The following is a 20,355-nucleotide window of genomic DNA, read 5'->3' on the forward strand; positions in this document are numbered from 1 at the left end:
GAGATTTCCTAGAACCATACGGGCGGCTCACATGAGAAGAGAGGGAATGACTCTGCACGGTGGGGGCGAATCTGACGGCTGTTGTCGGCCCGATCAAACGGTCCAGGAGGGGAGCAATTTGTGGTCGTGGCCAGTCGGCCGATGCCCAATGGTGCCCAAAATAACTGGTGGGACGAAAAAAAATCGGTGAAGGGTCGTGCGCGTGGAAAAAAGAAATGTAGGTTGGACAAAACATTCTACACGAAAATAAACGCCATTCATTTTTTAAGCAAACTAAAATTCCTTTTTTGAAAGAAAGGGGATAACCTCAGCCTCTGCATCATATGATGCACACAGGCATATGACACACCATAGTAAGATAGAGATAGGGATAAAGCATAATCCAATTTGTCAGATTTAGTGGCACCGTCGCCATGCTCCTGTCGCCTAGGAGTAGGAAAAGGGAATGTGAAATTTTCTTCTTTTTTTGACGAAAATGGGGAAAGTTTGTATTTTGCGGAAGGAAAATGGAGAGTTTAGGGTGCATTTGGTTGAAAGGGCGGCCAGTGATGGGTTGAGATCGTTCAGAAAATAGACATGTTTGATTATAAAGCACTTGAATGGTTTTACTTAAAAAAAGAAAATGCTCTGAAGATGCTGAACCACCACCCCAAGAAATCGGCCAAATCATATGGTCACCCATTACATGCATGATCATGTGAGCATGACCGATGATCCCATCTCAAATAATTAGCTCATCTTTTATATACATCCAAATACTTGAATTGAATGGTTCCATCCAGAAAATACTGGACGGTCCAAACCCATTCATATGACACCTTCAACCAAATGCACAGCATCGCCGCGCTCTGTTGCGAGGCATTTGGTGCGGCGGCGATACTCAATGTTCTTCCTCCGGAAGTTCCTTCCCTCGAGGATTCAGTGCTGAACTGCTGATTCATGTCGGATCGCATGCCCCCAGTTTGTCAAACTGATGTCGCTATGTTTTGCAACAAGGGAAATTTGAAAAGACGGAGAGATGGATCGCTGTTCATACGGTCCGCGATAGGGAGATGGATCGCTGTTCATGCGGTCCGAGATGGAGAGATGGATCGCTGTTCATTCGGTCCCTGATCGAAAGCCCATCATCTTCTCCACCCCGTGACCTAGATTTACTGCTAGGTATCTCCAAGACTCCAATCCTCGTCTTCCCACCTCACTCCCACTCCCACTCCCAGGGTCAGCCGCCACCCCCTGCTCCCCTTGTCTCTCTCTCTCACCGCAGCAGAGTAGATCCGGGAGCCACACCCTACGGGATGCTCGCCGGAAAGCTGGGAGGAGCACTAGGGATGGATCATCTGCTTGCTTAGTCGAGGAGCGATTCGTTTAGTTCATCACATCTTTCCATCCGCATCCTCACCCCCATCTGGCAGCAAGCAACAATTCTAGGTAAATCTGATTTACTTTAGCCTACTACCTATTCCCCCCGATCTACTAGATCAGCGACAAGTAATATGGATCCGAGGAAGTAGTTGATTTATTTTACTTGGAGTCAACTCGTATTTTTTTGCAAACTAATGATTCGTGCGTGCTCTCATGTTTCAAGCGAGACTAAGATAGTACTGTACTCATATATAACTTGCCCGAGTGCCCAGTTAATTAATGGATCCCCGAGGTGGCATAACACAAATCGAGCTGGAGTACATGGTACACGATGAAGATGCAGAGCCCATTGCCCTGCCACTGCCACTTTTGGAGAAAATCACAAATTATTTTTCTCACGAGTTGATAATTGGAAGAGGTGGCTTCGCGGTGGTTTATAAGGTATCTCGGGTGCTGCTGCTGCTGCAGGCAGTGCTTGATAATGGCATTGTCGCTGTGAAGAGGCTGTTCGATATGCACATGCATGAGGAACAATTCCAGGGTGAGGTGGAATGTCTCATGAAGGTGAAGCACAAAAACATTGTACGATTTCTTGGATATTGCGCCGACACGCAAGGGAACATTTCAGACTACAAAGGGAAAATGGTTATGGCAGATGTGCAGCAGCGGTTGCTCTGCTTTGAATATCTACCTAAAGGAAGTCTTGATGGTTATATAACAGGTAGGCTTATGTTTCCATTCTAATTTTCTTCACACGATATTTATTTGGTTGGTTCAACCTACTGGAGTGTAGTATATCCGTATGTGACTTACATAATTCACCCATATGATATACTATATTGCATTCAAAAGTTAAGGAACTCAATTATGTCAAATATATACTGAACTAGATCCATTTTTTCATCTCTCCTGTTTAGATTCACCCGGAGAACTTAACTGGAGAAAGCGATACGATATAATAAAGGGTATCTGTGAAGGGTTAAATTATCCTCACCAGAACAATATTCTGCACTTGGATCTAACACCCGGAAATATATTATTGGATGAGGATATGATGCCGAAAATTACTGATTTCGGATTGTCAAGGTGTTTTGAGGAAGACCAAACAGGGGTCATTACTAAAAATGTGGACGGAACAAGGTAAGCCTGCCAAAGCATATGGAAAGCTTAATTTTTTGACTTATTCAACTGTAGTGTAAATTTATATTGCACTTGCTCTGCATATTACTAATGGAGCAGACTATATATGTTTTCAGGGGATATTTGGCGCCGGAATGCTATAACAAGGAAATCGTACTCACGCACAAGTTTGACTTATATAGTCTTGGTGTTATAATGATAGAGATACTGACCGGAAAGAAGGGGTGTCAAGTTACTATTGAGAATGTATGAACAATTTAGCCACCATTCCAAGTCAAATCTTACAAATAATGATCCTTGGCATTAGCAAAGTCTTTATTTTAGAAAGGCTGGTCCATTTTTATAACGTGGTTGCATTTTCATAGGTACTTCAAATTTGGAATAATACGGTGTTGGATGCACTGCAGTGGGATCAAATACGAGTATGTGCGAAGATTGGGATGGAGTGCACAGAAGTCGATCCGGCAAAGAGACCAGCTAGTATGAAGCACATAATGGATTGGCTTGCTGAAATAGAATGTAGTACGCATGTAATCCCAGCAGGTGGGACAAGAGAGCTTCTTCTCGTTCACCCGTCCGCGCTTTGCTTCCCCTTTGAGCCCAACAAGGCTATCACATGCCCGCTGCAGCTAACAAATAACACCGATAAGCATGTTGCATTTAGGCTTATGGATAATAGCATGGAGTCTTCCTTCCTAAGGCTGCCATTGTATGACGTTATGCCACCTAACACACCTTACACTCTCATTGTGACAACACAAGAGAAAGAAGATCTACCACGAAAGTATATCATAGATGTGATCCTCCAAAGTGCTACATTAATATTGGGGGATGATGATCATATAAACACTTTCCGAAGCCAGCCAGACAAGTTTTTTCAAGAGACGGGGAATGATATACAGGTGGTGAAACGGAAAGCACTTTATACCTTGACACACATCGCAACGTCATTCTCTAAGGTAAAATATGATGAGCAAGCTCGGTGACATGCACAACACAGTTAGTTGTCAGCTGTTTTATGTATGTTTTTGCATACTCTTGTATTAACATTGAGATATTAAAAGAGAAAAGACAGTTTAGTCTTTCCACCAAGTATTTCCCCATGAAAATTGTTAATTGATGCATTTCATCGTCGCATTAGCAATGATATGTCCATCAAAATATACAAAGTAATCTTGCAAATTACATCTTGAGGGAACATTGCTGGACTTCAATCTTTCCATCAAGTAATTAGGTGGGAAAGCAAAAATGAGCGTCAATCTCCGCCATTCTTTTTAGCACAATTAATATCTGCCATTCTTTTTCAACTTCTTTAGTAATCTATACAATGTTTTAAATAGCGGGCTATGGAAAATAACGGCGAGCCTTCAAATCAGCTATAGCGGAGCTATAGCGGGCTAAAGCGGGCTATTTGTGAAGGCGACCATTTAGCGGCACCTTGCTGAAAAGGCTATAGCGGGCTATAGCAGAGCTATAGCCGGCTATTTAAAACTATGAATCTATATAATGGAAGATAGATAGATACAAGTTGGTCTCGCTTAAATTTGAAGGTTGATATATTTACTTTACCTTTTGCGTTGTTTTCACTTGTACTGTGTGGTGGTGGGACGGCGCATGCACACATGGTCATATATTTTGCAGCCAATTTTGTCCACAGTCAAGGTATAAATTCTTTATCTTCTCTATCTGGCTTACGATGTCTGTGCAGTAATACTTCTAGGTCGTTCCCGGCCAGATGTTAACAATAGCCTCTTTGACTCAGGTACACGTCTACATAGAAATGCATCTCAGTTGCTTGGACACAAACCGAGCCAAGCAGTGGTGAGTGCATTCTTTATACTTAGAAAATCCATATGCATGAACACACAGAAATCAAGATGAAGTGTTTCTTCTTGATCCGTTTACATTCTTGAATATACATGTGGCACCTCCACCTCAATATTTGTGGCAAGATCTTTGGAAATAAATATGATTGATATTTAATCATGGAAGAGGAACCAATGGCCTCTCGGGAATGGGCCTTTGATCAGTCCATAGTTTCATTCCGCATGGTTCCTAACTTGTGACTGAACACATGAATGAGATTTGCTTTTGTACGTGTAAGCAAGGGATGGTGCACATATATGGTTGGTGGTCAATTTGATTTTTGTTTTTGGGCAGGATAATAATAGGAGATGAAAATGGACACGTTGGCTTTTGGGACTATCCGACACAGGCATGTAGTAGTGTTGTTTTTTCTGATAAAGACTATTGATGCCTCTCAGGGGTATCCATGCTTTTGGTCACATTTGACTAACATATTAATTATTTCTTTATCACCGCAGAAAAAAGTGGATGCGCTTAAAGTCTCAGCGAGTCGTGGTATGATTTCTGATTTCTCTTGCTACTTCTATTACTATTTTCAGCGAGCTGACTTATCCTGGTACTGCAGTTACGTGCATTAGATTCATTGAACGGAAGCAATGGATTGTTGCTGGGACAGAAGATGGGTATCTCCATGTGTACAGCTATGAAACAAGAATTCAGAAGATCACGAGTTTAAGAGTTGGTGCCATTGAGAATCTGGAGTCACGGGCTGCTCATACCCATCTGGCCATCCATCCAACCCAGCCATATTTGTTGTCGGTGTATGGTTTTAAAGTGAAACTTTGGGACTGGGACGTGGGCTGGGAGTGCATACAAACATTTGAGAATGAAGAGCTTATGACAATACTTCGAGTCGCATTTAACCCAAATGACACATTTGCGACTGCTTCGATGGATTGCACAGTGGAGGTATGTCACCACCCCCCCCCCCCCCCCCCCCCCCCCCCCCCCCCCCCCCCCCCCCCCTCTCAGCCCTGGAAGACAAGTATTGCTGGTTGACCTTTGATTTTCTTTGATTCTGATCCCCTATATAGGTTTGGAGTCTTGATTCTCCCGAATTTATATACACTCTAGTAGGGCATTCGAGCATAGTGAATTGCCTGGATTTCTTCACATGTGATGATCAGGAGTATTTGGTTACTGGCTCACATGATCAGACTGCAAAGGTCTGCTATTCACGTGGAATAACAAACTAATGTAGGACGTGTACATATAGAGAGTGATCATAATACATCCTTTGTTTTGTTGAAATCAGATATGGGATCTGCGGAAGATGATGTGTATACATACACTTGAGGCTTTCGTATCTCCAGTAATGTATCTCTTGAAAATCAAGCAAGATTTGAGAGAATAGTTTTAGGGATTGGAAGAACCATGGAGAGGATTTGGGGAAATTTCTGGACCATTCTCCTCGGTCCCTCTCTCTGTATACATCTATAGTATGTGTACATTTTACATTTTAGTCCCTAAGGAACTAGGTAAATATAGTCATACACCAACACTCCCCCTCAAGATGGGGCAAATACATCATACAAACCCATCTTGCTACAAAACATGAAGAATGTTTTTTCGGGGAGTCCTTTTGTAAGGACATCTGCTACCTGACTAGCTGAGATTACATACGGTAGGCAAATTATCCCTCTATCAAGCTTCTCCTTAATAAAATGACGATCAATTTCTATGTGCTTGGTTCGATCATGCTGAACAGGGTTATTTGCAATGTCAATGGCAGCTTTGTTGTCACAGTACAACATCAGAGGATTGCACCTGTACAGCCGCAGCTCTGCTAGGAGGATATGTATCCATAGTAACTCACATATGCCGTGAGCCATAGATCTAAACTCAGCCTCTGCAGTAGATCGAGCCACTACACCTTGCTTTTTACTTCGCCAAGAAACTAGGTTTCCTCCTACAAATGCACAATAACCAGATGTTGAGCGTCGGTCATCTAGGGAACCAGCCCAATCAGCGTCAGTATAGCACTTAACTTGTAAGTCTCCTTGTCTGGTATATAAAAGGCCTCTTCCTGGGCACCCTTTAAGATACCTTAGGATCCTGTTTACAGCTTCCATATGAGCTGATTTTGGGTCATGCATATACTGGCTAACTACACTCACAGCAAAAGCAATATCTGGACGGGTATGAGATAAATATATTAACCTTCCAACAAGTCTCTGATAGCGCTCTCGATCCACGGGTGTACCTGCATCACTACTTAAACGATGATTTTGCTCAATAGGTGTAGCTGCAGGTCGACAACCAAGCATACATGTTTCCTTGAGCAAATCCAAGATATATTTCCGTCATCACTACTTAAACGATGATTTTGCTCAATAGGTGTAGCTGCAGGTCGACAACCAAGCATACATGTTTCCTTGAGCAAATCCAAGATATATTTCCGTTGTGAGAGAAAAATGCCCTTTGACCCCCGTGAGACCTCTATACCAAGAAAATATCTCAGTTTTCCCAAGTCCTTCACTTCAAATTCCTGTGCAAGATGATGCTTCAGATTTGCAACTCAGTGGAATCATCTCCGGTAATCACAATGTCATCGACATACACTATCAGTATTGCAACCTTGCTATTACTATGCTTGTAGAATAGTGTATGGTCAGCATTGCTTTGAACATAGCCCCTTTTCAGCATGGATTGTCTGAACTGGTCAAACCAAGCTCGTGGTGACTGCTTTAAGCCGTATAGAGAATGATGTAGGCGCAACACCTTTCCACCGGTTTGACTGGACTCAAACCCAGGAGGTATATGCATGTATACTTCTTCTTGGAGATCACCGGTGCAAAGGTCTCTTCATAGTCGATTCCATATGTTTGTGTGTAGCCCTTCGCCACAAGACGAGCTTTATACCTCTCCACCTTTCCCTCGGGGGTCTGCTTAATAGTGAAAACCCACTTACAACCTACAGGTTGCTTACCTGGTGGTAGATCCACGAGCTCCCAAGTCTCATTCTTCTCCAAGGCTTTCATCTCATCAAACATTGCTTCCTTCCATTTTGGATCCTCTATAGCTATTTTCCAATTAGATGGTATGGACACAGAGTCTAAAGAGGCAATAAAGCTTTTGAAGGGTGGATTACAATATTCATAGGAAATGAAATTGGCAATATCATGTTTATAATCTTTGAGGTGTCCTGGAATGTTTCGATTTCTAGTAGGTTTTCGCAAAGCAATCGGTAGATTATTTTCAGGAGCAAGGGTAGATAATTGATTCTCACTCTGCCCCGCGGTGCTAATAGGAGTGGCGGAACTACATGGGTTAGTGTTAGTACCTGGGTCCTCATGCATGTGAAGCTCACCGTCTTGTGAAGGAAATGAAGAATTTTCTATTGCATTTTCTGTGTCTCCATGACCAGAACCATTATTGCACCCATCATTATTTGTCTCCTCCCCCTGATTTTGAGCATTATCTAGAATGGGTAAACCACTTGAAGTGGAAACAAGAATGGGGCTTAATGGAGAGTCTACATTACTACTCTCCCCTTCTTGTTGCACTTCACGTGGGGATAATGCAATGCCAGTGTCACGTGTTGAGCCATAATATGGTTCATGCTCACGGAACGTCACATCCATGCTCACAAAAAACCGGCGCTCTGAAGGGCACCAACATCTATAACCCTTTTGAGAGGGGGAATAACCCATGAAAACACATTTGAGAGCACGGGGATCTAATTTTCCAACAGAGTTCCTATAATCATGCACAAAGCACACACACCCAAAGACCTTTGGAGGAACTACAAAGTCATTAGAATTCAAGAGACACTCAGCGGGAGTCTTGTGACCAAGAACCCGAAGAGGCATATGGTTTATCAAATATGCTGCGGTTTTTATTGCTTCCCCCCAAAGAAATTTACGCACATTCATTGTAAACATAAGTGAGCGTGCAACCTCAAGCAAATGTCTATTTTTACGCTCTGCAATACCATTTTGTTCCGGAGTATCAACACAGGTAGTTTGATGTTCAATGCCATTTGAAGCAAGGAACTGTCCAAACTCATTGTTGATATATTCAGTACCATTGTCTGAACGCAAGGTTTTAATAGTTGCCCCATGTTGATTTTTAATGAGAGCACATAAATCCTTAAAAACCAAGAACACATCACTCTTATGCTTCAAGAGATAAAGCCAAGTGTAACGACTAAAGCAATCAATAAAAGTCACAAACCATCGGTGCCCAAAAATGGAACGAACCTCACAGGGTCCCCAAACATCCGAGTGAATCATTTCAAATGGTTTGGCACTTCTTAAACCTATACTAGGATAGGAACCCCTTGTATGTTTAGCTAACTCACAAGCATCACATACAAGGAGCTCCTTGGGACACAACTTGAAAGAGAGGGGTAAATGCGTAATAATGCAGCAAAAGATAGATGGCCAAGCCTGCGATGATGGAGTAGCAGTTCTTGGCTAGGAGACAAGCATGATGCAAAAGCAACTTCATCACTTCCTTCATCAAGATAGTAGAGTCCATCATGCACGGTCCCAGTCCCCAACAGTCTCCCTGTCGCTAGCTCCTGAAAAGCACAACAGGTAGGATCAAACCAACCTCTACAGTTAAGGGATTTAGTAATAGAGCTAACAGATAAGAGGTTGATTGGAAATTTAGGAACATGTAGAACCGGAGATAAGGACAATGTCTTAGTGCACCTAACGGATCCATGTCCTACAATAGGTGCCATGGATCCATCAGCTACACGTACCTTGTCCTTACCTGAACAAGGTGTGTAAGAAGTGAACAAATTTGAGGCTCCTGTCATGTGGTTAGTAGCTCCTGTATCAATAACCCAAGGGTTTGATTGTGTTGTAGAAGTGTGGGTCTGGTGAGGTTTCATACCTTGGTGTGAATTGATATAGAAACTAGATTCAGCTTTAGAGGAATCCTGGGAAGTAGACGAGCCTTCTGAGAGTCTAAGCTTGGAAGTAAAATCCTCAAGAGCTCGCACATCGACCATTGGTAGCTCCCCCTTGGATGTAGTGAGGTTAGCTTGTTTTTTGTTTGCTCCATGAACTCCCCCTGGCCGAGACTTTCCTTTTTCCCACCAAGTTGGAAAGCCATGCAGCTCAAAGCATGCATCCTTTATGTGTCCAGTCCTTTTACAATGGTTGCAGAAAAGTTTGTTTTTATCTGATTTGCCAACAAACTTTGGGGCACGTCGAGCTTGCATGGATAAGGCTGCACGAGCATCTGTATACTTTAGGCCATTCTCAGGCTGAGCCAACCGAGTCTCCTCCTCTATCACACTTGAGATAACATCATCAAGACTAAGCCACTCAGTTTTTGAGAATATAAGTTGGCGTCGAAGGTCAAATTCCTCATTTAAGCCATCAAGAAAGAGCTTGCTCACAAATGGCTCAAACCAGGTATGATGAATAGCCAAGTCTTGTTTGTCAACGGGCTCAAAGGGATGATAATAATGCAGTTCTCTGTATAGTCTTTTGGTCTCACCAGCATACTCTGTCACAGACTTTGCGCCTTGCTTCAGGTTTGTCAATTCATGCATAATACGATTACCTTGCATTTTATTGGATCTCCCTGCAAACTGCTTCTCCAAAGCTGCCCATACTTCAGATACAGTAGTCATAGTCTCAACTTGTTCTCGAATTGGTGGTTCCATGCTTCCTAATAACCAGACCAACACTCTGTCATTAACTTGTTTTGCACTAGTGTCACTTAGCTGTTTTCCTTCATCAGCACTAAGCAAGTCATCATAACCATGAGAACTCAGGATTAACTGGGCATGTCGTGCCCAGCTGATGTAATTGCCCGGTCCAGCCAGTTTTACTGGATTAGGCTCAAGTGCATATTTGATTCCTTCATGAACCACTCTGAGTTGTTGCTTCTGCTCAAACATTTTGCTGAAAATTTCATATAGCGTATCCACACTAGAATCCCCTGCTTTATCCTTGCTTGGATCTGCCATAGTTCACCATGACAAAACAAACACCCAGTCACACAGGACTTGTTTTTAGCACTCCACCAGCAACACACTCGTACACAATGGCAAGTAGATGTATTAGTATGAGTTGCTCTCAGATGCACACACGCAGCACAAGCAGAATATTTTAATCCGGCCACCAAGCAAAGATAAGCTTGACTTGACAAGCTCACAGTCAGTCAGTACTAATCGCAATAATCCAAAGGGAATCACAAGTGCTATTATCACCTTCTCATACAGATGGTCAGATGCAGAGGAGGCGGTGGCCGTATATTGGCGGATGACAGCAAGAAGCTCGCCTGCAGATTAACAAATCTGTATACCGGCGGCAGTGCGGCTAGATGCGGCAAGACATCACTAGCTTCTCGTTTCCTTATCAACTAACACAGGGGCGACTTGATGATTCAAAGCTTACCGCCTAGCCGCCGTAGTCAAGCTGGCGAATCTGGACGGCAACACAGCACCGCCAACCTCAAATCACAGAAGAAACGCAGTGGATTTCAACCTGCTCCGATGCCATCTTGAAAATCAAGCAAGATTTGAGAGAATAGTTTTAGGGATTGGAAGAACCATGGAAAGGATTTGGGGAAATTTCTGGACCATTCTCCTCGGTCCCTCTCTCTGTATACATCTATAGTATGTGTACATTTTACATTTTAGTCCCTAAGGAACTAGGTAAATATAGTCATACACCAACACAATCATACATGGATTTCCACTCTACTTGCTGACAAACGAAATTCCCATGCATAGGAATTATTCATGCCCCCCGACTCTTAATAGAGTCATCAAGATTGGTTGTGTTGGAGCTGTCTACCATATCGCATGTGTGATGGGAGGGTATATTTTCATGCTTTTGTTTTATTGCTAACAGCATATATTCTTAGCTGTACAGCCATGCTTCGTATTTTGTCATGCCAGACTTGTAATGTTATATGGGTATATGTAGGCTTGTGATTGGAAAAGAAAATGCAGTGGGAATTATGGATATCGATGATGTGAATTATCAGGAGCAACCAACTGATAAAAGTGAGCAGCAATTAAGTGCATGCACGACACACCATGCCGGAGACATGTCTAAGGTGACTTCATTAATTTTGTTTAGATGGAAGTGTGTCAAACGAGGGCAGCATTCTTGTACTCGGGAGCATGAAACATTGAACTAAAAAATAGTAAAAAAGTTTACGAAGTGTGATTGTTTTAACAACATGTTCATGTCTTGAACATGCGTGCAAATTTTTGTAGGGAAAAGACATGTGTTGTGTGCTGGGCAGAAGACTGTAAGTGCTAAAAGGTAGTCAAGACTTTTTAAAAATGTGTTAACTTTTTAAATTTTACTTTTGACCCTGGAGCATGTAAGGTCTGGTACAAAACTGAATTTCCATTAACTTGATGTTGTCTTTTGTATGGTGTTTAAAATATGGGAAGTTGAGAGCTCACATACCAGGTTGACTTTTCTAGTTCAGTTGTAGTTTTTTTTTTCTTTGAGGGGTAGTTCAGTTGTAGTTAGTCCTTTCAAGTTTCAAGAATGCAGATCGATATCTCATATTAAATGTAAAATCCATGTTGATGTAATAATCATCTTTTAATTAGTTCACGCCAGTGTGTGAAACCTTACCTATCCAATGTTTCATCTATTTAGCAGGAAAAGGCAGGGTCCATCAGCAAGCTACTTGATGTCCACCCGCTGGAACTCCGCTTCCCCTATTGTCCCAATGAGCCTATTCCTTGCTCACTGCACCTAACAAACAACACAGATGAAAATGTGGCATTTAGACTTGTAGACAAGAGTGGCAAGTCCCCATGGTGCTTCGCAAAGTTGCCGTTGTGCGGCATTGTACCTCACGGATCCACTTACACTTTGACTGTGACAATGAAGGAGGAGATGAAGCTAAAAGGAAGAGACAGACTTTGATCTCGTTATTCAGAGCAGTTTATTGGGAGATAAGTACATCGAGGTATTCAATGACCAATCTGAGTCTGATACATTTTTCAAAGAAGCCAAACAGTTTGGGAATATGGTGCATGAAGTGACACTGAAAGCTGTTTCTGTGCAGTACGGAGAGATCACATCTGAGGTGCGTTGGTTTTGAACACTGATTTTGTTATTTTTGGTGATGGCTCCTAGAATGTTATTTGTGGACGAAAATTTGCAAGAAGCTAAAACTCTTGATCACGTTTGACGTCCAACAATTTAGATTTTTTTTCTGAATTTACTGTTCATGGAGGGTGTAGAAAATCCACTATCTAACAGAAAAGAGTTGGAGAGGTAAGCATTTGACATAGTACAACATGAGTGGTTCACATAGTTGCCGACTATGTACAATAGAACGGCCACGCTGCCCAGTGTATAAAGATTGTTGAATAGTTATTCTACAGAATAGCTATACATATAATGTACACTAACTCGATCAGCACTTCTGTTTCTCCATCTCTTGACTTCAATAAATTTGCTTGCCTGCTGGCGATTAGAACAACAATGCACCAGCCACCTTGGTCAACTTAATTTCAGCTATTGTTTCTGAGTTTGACTGGTGTTTTGTTGGATCAGAATATATCTGTGAAGTACAATCCTGACTCTTTGTGGTCCCTGGATGCACATCCAACAGAACCTTGGTGGGTGCATATATTTTCATTCTTTTGTTCAAGTGAATGTGTTGGATGTTATTATACCCTACACTAAAATTTATGTTGTCACGAAGGATTTTAACAGGTCATAATAGTGGATATGCTCGCATATGGAACAATGAGATGAAGGCAAGCTAATGCAATCTCTACATATTTATAATTATGTTAATATTTCGTCTATATATACTGCTGCTCAATGTATATATGTTGAGAAGTGAAGAATTACGCATTGGCCTTTTCTGTTGAACTAACAAAGCCATTTTCTACGGCATGCAGTTCCTGATTAATTCGTTTAAAGTCTCAGATCAGGATGCAGGTATTCTTTCTGACTCATAACTAGGATTAATAGTTAAGCACAACTTGCATCCTCATATACTCATATAAATATACACTGCCATCGAGTACTAATTAAATTGACCACTGTAATTTCAGTAAGCTGCGTCAAATTTATTGCAAGAAGGCAACTGATTGTAGCTATGACAGATCGTGCTCACCTCCATGTGTATGACTGTTCATGTGTAACAAAAATCGAAAAGATCAGTTTTGAACGTGGTGATTACGGGACCAGTACACTACTAGCTGTTCATCCGATCCTACCATATGTGTTGGCATCAGGTTTAATGCTTTTAAACTGGGACCTGAGCTGGAAGACCACACGAATATTTGAGTCTGAGGCTGTCACAGCAGAGGCAGTTGCGTTCAACACAAGGGACACCAACAGTTTTGCGAGTGGGTCTTATGATGGCGAAGTACAGGTATTTTTTCCTTTTGCTAACTAAACTTTTGCGTTATGAAGGTAAGTTGTCTACTAGATTGAGTCCTTGTATATGCTTGTTCAGGTTTGGAGGTTCGATTCCTCCGACCCGGAATATTCTTTGCTTGGACATTTGAAGAAGGTGACATGCCTTGATTTTGTCACATGTGGAGATCAACAGTATTTGATCAGTGGATCTTATGACGCCACTGTCAAGGTAGATCTGCCATTGTCATCAAATACTACATTAGCTAATTAATACAGTATGTGCATCGCTTAATGCTAGTAGCAGAGGCCAGGACGATACTCCTTTTCGGAAAATAAATAATGCTGAAGTCCATACACTGTTTTTTTTTTTCAAATCAGATCTGGGACTTGCAGAAAAGGGAGTGCATTTGTACGCTGGAAGCTATGTCGCCAGTTCATTGTGTCCTTGCCCATCCAAACCTTCCAGTTATAATTACAGGAACAGAACATGGCATCATTCATCTGTGGAACTCCACTGATTTCAGGTAATTACGAGTATCACGACATTGTGAATGCTCTTCCAACCTAGAACCCCACCCCATGTTGCTTCACATAAGCAATCAACTAATGATGTCATGGGTTGTGTTACTAAATCATAACATGTAGGTGCATATACGTATTCTTTTTATTTGTAACCGATTGCTCTATACCCGTCAGGCTAAAGAGAACCATTAGCTTAGGTGGCGGTGGACCTGTTATCACTCTCGGATGTTTGATGGGTTCACCAAGGTACCTATCCTTGTTTTTGTTTCATTTCCAGACTGACTAAGAGCTACATTCATGTATCATGCCGCAGATTTTAACATTCTTATCCAAAAAAAAACGTATTCCAATTGCCTATCATAGCAAACTAGAGATGAGTATCTTTGTGACTTTGTCTGACAGGGTTGTGATTGGACAAGAGAACGCATTTTTTGCCATGGATATCCACGATGACTGGGGCGGCCAACCCCAGGGGAGAGATAATTTCATTGGTAAATTTCAGTGATTTTGTGTTTGATCCCGGGTGTTTCTTCCTCAGATTGTTCATCCTAATTTACTAGACAACAATGGTCCTAGGTTTGCTTGGTTCCTCTCTGGAGGAAGGGTTGCATGCCAAGAGACATAGACAGTGGTGAGTCGCACCGGCGGCTAACAATGCAGCCGCGCCGGTTGGGAGACGGGCGACCTTTTTTCATTTTGATCGATGTGAAGATGGAGCTCCAGGTCTGGACACAAGTACCTCTTGATTACTCGAGTGTAAAATGTTTGCAACTTAATTGTTATTTTGATAAGTATTTGAGTACACCTACAGCTAAATCCTGGGTGATTGTGCTTCAACAATTTACAGTGTATGTATTCCCATCAACGAATAATCATGGATGACCAGAGTAAGTATGTTGAAGGGATTCTGTTGCTGACACACAAGAGAAGCGATGTGGCGCTTTTGATCTTCTAGTCCCCGACTCAAGACGCAAGTTCCCATTTGAGCTCCTGCATCCATGCAAAGAAACTCATTGTGTAGGAACTCTGTATAGAACCGAGCTTTCCTCTCACATCCTCGGTCGGGAACAGACATGTCACACTTGGTTGACAGTTACCATCTACATTATGTTATCATGCTTATTGTAATGCTTTGTTTGTTATGAACTTATAATACCTCAAGAGCGTGTTGGATAGCGATCTTTGGGTGGAGTATTAATTTTAGATGTAGTTGGATTAACGGTCTACACATCATGGACGTAATGTCTATACAAGATTGTGCTATGCATTTTATATAGAGTTTTCATGTGCTTCATGATTATACTAGTAGAATTTTTATATTATAGAATTTAGCTTGTATATTCCAATGATAAGCTTTCTCAAATGCTCTAGGTCTTTGTGAGCAACCAAGTTGGGTGCACACTCACTAGTTCACTTAGAGAGCTTTCATACACGCATAGCTCTAGTGCATTTGTTGCATGTCAATCCCTATTCCTTTCATTGATATCGACTATAATGTCTCTCCATTGCCTAATGGTCACTTTTTAATTGGTGTGAGACTTTATTTTTTTCGTTTGACTTCTCAATTAAACCTCCATCATCATTCTCTTTTTTCAATTTATTAGTGTGAAGATCAAAGTTTGTGTTTTGGGCACCGCATGAAGTGCTAAGTAGTTCAAAAGGGAGATTCATGTGATTGGTTACTTGACCAAAACTCTGGTCGTGTTATGATAAAATATTTTGATTTGATAAAACCATGAGCATCTCAGGCCATGATACACTTGGCACCTTTCTAAACCTTCTAGTGTTGGTGGTCATGACAAGAAAGCATTGATCCATGAAAAGCGAGAGGTGATTTTACTTGCATGTTTTAATGTTACTTGCTTATCATCAATTATAAACAGTTGCCTTGAATCACTTTTATCTTGAGTTCACAATATTTTACATCATTTCGTCAAGATTATGTTAGGTAAATTCGACATAAAAAAATATATTTGTTTTATCATCTATCTACTCTAGGACGAGCAAAGGTTAAGCTTGGGGATGTTGATACGTCTCAAACATATTTATATTATTTTTTATTGTTTCATGTTATTATCATATCATTTTTAGATATTTTTATAGTAATTTTATTGATTTAAATAAAATCCTTCAAGTTGTCATCGGTGTAGGCAATAAAAATTGCTCCTAAATATGTATTATCTTTTATTAGAAGGAAAAACAAGCTTTGTACGATCTTATGATGGTAACGCAATAAAAGCGACGGATTGCTCGATAAAGGTTCCTATCATAGGGGGCAATATAAAGTGACATTCCTTTTGCATTAGGAGTTTGCACACCCAACAATCAAAAGTGCACATCTGCTTCCCAATGAGAAGGGCCTATCTCTCAGTGTTTAATTTTTACTTTCATACAAGAGTAAAAAATATTTGCTCCTATTCCAATATCAATTATTCTCCACTCAGCAAGCATCATGTGGTAGGAATGATCCAGACATATATATCTAGTTATATATGTGTAATCATGAGTTATTATTGTTGACAGTATCCCCGAGATAAGTAAGTTCGGAGGTGAAATATTAAGCCCCCATCTTCATTTGTGTTTGATTGAAATTGTTTGTTCTAAAAATACGCTTTGAGTGCTAACAATCATGGAAGACTATATGATGGTTGAGTATGTGAAGTTTACTAAATCAAAAGCTCTTACATAAACCCTTCCTGAAAATATGATGAATTGCAATTGCATTGATGACTGAGAACATAGTTTATTAGTTTCCAACAAAGTTTATTGCTTACACCCTTTAGCTTGTGAATGAATTGTTACTTAATCATGAGAAGTTTTATGATTGTTAATTGATGTTATAATAATGATCATGATGCTATTGTGTCCATATTTTCTTTTATAGACACCTCTCTCACTGTAAACCTGTGGACATGATTATCGAGCTCAGTATTCGCTTTAGGACAAGCGGAGTCTAAACTTGGGGAGTATTATGCATCATGTTTTCCTACTATTATTTTTATTGTTTTAAAGTTATATTTCACTTTTGATGCAATTTTAATGTCCTTTCTCTCTTAAAATTGCAAGTTACATCACAAAACCGAGATTGCCAGCAACTAAAATTCTGGACCTAAAAGAGCTACAATAGAAATAGCTATTCTCCGGAGCTCCAAATGACCTGAAAATTTACGAAGATTTATTTTGGAATATATAAAAAATACTGAAAGAAAGAGATACCATATAGGACCCTCCATGGGGCAGCAAGCTAAAGTGGCGCACCCTCCCCCCGGGGCGTGCCATGTGAGCTTGTGGGGCCCGTACACTGATGCCCATCTTCCGCTATATGAAACCATTTACCCTGAAAATATCAGGAGAAGACTTTCGGGGCGAAGCTCCGCCATCTCAAGGCATAACCTGGGCAGGAGCACTTTTGCTCTCTAGCGGAGCGATTCCGCTGGTGATACTTCCCTTTAGGAGGGGGAAATCAAAGCCATTGCCATCACCAACACTCCTCTCATTGTGGTAGGACTCATCTCCATCAACATCTTCACCAGCACCATCTCATCTCCAACTCCTAGTTCATCTCTTGTACCCAATCTTTGTCTCGAACCTCATATTGGTACATGTGGGTTGCTAATAGTGTTGATTACATCTTGTAGTTGATGCTAGTTGGTTTACTTGGTGGAAGATTATATGTTCAAATTGTTAATTACAAATTTATATCCTCTGATCATGACATTAATATGATTTGTGAGTAGTTCCTTTTGTTCTTGACGACATGGGAGAAGTCTTGTTATAAGTAATCATGTGAAGTTGATTTTGTTCAATGTATTGATGATGTGTTGTGTTGTTCTTCCTCTAGTGGTGTCGCGTGAATGTTGACTACATGACACATTATCATGTTTGGTCCTAGGGGAAGGCATTGTGGAATTAGTTTGTAGATGATGGTTTGCGGGAGTGATAGAAATCTAAACCCCAGTTTATGAGCTGTCCCGTAAGGGGCTGTTTTGGATCCACATGTTTAATGTTATGATTAGATTTATATTAATTCTTCTCTTGTAGTTGCAGATGCTTGCGATAGGGGGTAATCATAAGTAGGTTGTTTGTTCCAGTAAGAACAACACCTTAGCTCCGGTCTACCCACATATTAACTTATCAAAGCAGTGAACGCGAGTCTATGAATCATGGTGAAAGTAACTAGACGAAATTCCCTTGTGTCCTCGAGAACATTTTAATCACTATGAAATGTACTTCCATCTTATCCTTTGCAATAAAAAGGATCGAGCCACTTTGCTTCCTCGTCTTATCCTTTGGTTACTTGTTATGAATTATACCACTATCAAACTATCTATCACACAACCGTCTTACAACACTTGCAGAGAATATCTTACTGAAAACCGCTATTGATTCCTTCTGCTCCTTGTTGGGTTCGACACTCTTACTTAGCGAAAGGACTACTATTGATCCCCTATAATTGTGGGCCATCACAGGCGAGGAATCAGCGGAAAGTACAAATACAACCTTTTGAGGATCCTTCTTTCCAGGCTTCAATTAGGGTTCCTTGCAATTTGGACACTTTGTTTTGTGCTCATACTCATTTCGATATATGATGCCATCATTTATGCATGTGTGATATCTTACATGCAACAAATCAAGAGGGCACACGATCTTCTTCGCCTCATCGACACTACGAGGCAACAAATTCCCCTTGGAAAAAACTTTGTGTAAATATTCCAATGCAGCATCCAGGCTTGCGTCCGTTCTCTTGAATTTTGCCTTGATGTCTAGAGGTTTGAGCATGACGTGCAGGCAGGCGGGCTTGGGGTCGCAACCTTCATACAGTGGTGTTTTGGCGTATATTTCTAGTTGCCCCAACTTGAGAGCCCCTTTAATAGCAACTCTCTCGTTTGTCGTCTTCTTCCGGAGTAGATCTTTGACATGAGGGTCCTGCAGCATTGCAACCAATGACATCTCCTGTGTGAAAGCATGATCATTTCCAGCCTGATGATCCTCTTCATGTTCAGGTGTCATTTTCATCATTTTCTACTCCCTGCATCTGTTTATTGCTTCCTCCTTCCGATGCCTCTCCTCCATCAAATGGGTCTTCCGCTTGTACATGACTCGCCGCTTCTTCATCATTGCTAACACCATCCTCCTCCTCCTCACCATGCTTTGTCCACCGTGTATAACCTAGAATAAAATCATGACGGGGCAAGTGCACCATCACGCTGCCTTCGAATGGGTTGTGGAAAACTCCATTTTTGCACTTCTTACATGGACATAATATCTGCACGTCGCCCTTTTGTATCATATTTCCCACCGTGAAATTGAGGAAGCCATTCACACTTCGATCCATATTGAATCTTTCCATAGATCAAGCAGCCCACAAAGGGTATAAGTAGAGAAGAATTATATATATTACCAATGAGGTCATAAAAAATTTGATGTGACCTTTGGTAAAAGTGAGACATATTGAGTGGCAAAAATTTGACGAAACGGAAATGAATCAACGTTTCGCTAAAAACACCCGCAACTCTCTAGACATTCCCTGCAATAAGAAACATAGCGTGAGCAACACAATGCAATTTATATAGCAATCACACACATATCCATCACACATGCATCCACATCATCATGCATATATTTAACGAGAAGTTTGTTATATTTACCTAAAGAGAGACGAGAAGATTATCTCGAGCTAGTCGTTGATCAATCGCGCGGCCGGCCGACGCGTATGTAGGTTGGCGGGCACCATTAATGGAGAGTGGTGGAAAGTGTAATGCAAGTGTGTGAGTGGGTGGAGGAGAGAGTTAGCTTAGGGGAGTGTGTGTGTGTGGCTAAGAAGCTTAATTAATGCATCACCTAGGTAAATCTAACTATCTAATTAGAATCATGAGAAAGAATTTGTTGTTTTCTCAAAAACAAGAGAAGAGAGAAGGAGGAAAGGAAGAGAGATAGCTAGATAGAGATGAATAAGCTAGGTTCACATGTGAATAGTGTTGTGACGTAATTAGTGGCATCCCGGACGTAACCAACGCCACCACTACTACATATATTTGTGGTGTGCGACGTTAGCCACGCTGGTGTTATGTGGGTCGGATAAAGGGCCCTGCTACTTGTGAGCTGCGTTGGGATTTTCTCGAAGAGGAGATGATGATGTAGTACAATA

The 20,355-nt window shown here is 41.2% G+C and overlaps 1 pseudogene; it reads left to right on the forward strand.

Moving 5' to 3' along the window:
• The first annotated feature begins 995 nt into the window (after window positions 1-995).
• LOC125525586 lies at window positions 996-14,712 on the forward strand (annotated as a pseudogene).
• The last annotated feature ends 5,643 nt before the right edge of the window (window positions 14,713-20,355 follow it).

This window comes from Triticum urartu, chromosome 7 (assembly GCF_003073215.2).
Source record: "Triticum urartu cultivar G1812 chromosome 7, Tu2.1, whole genome shotgun sequence".
NCBI classification, from domain to species: domain Eukaryota; kingdom Viridiplantae; phylum Streptophyta; class Magnoliopsida; order Poales; family Poaceae; genus Triticum; species Triticum urartu.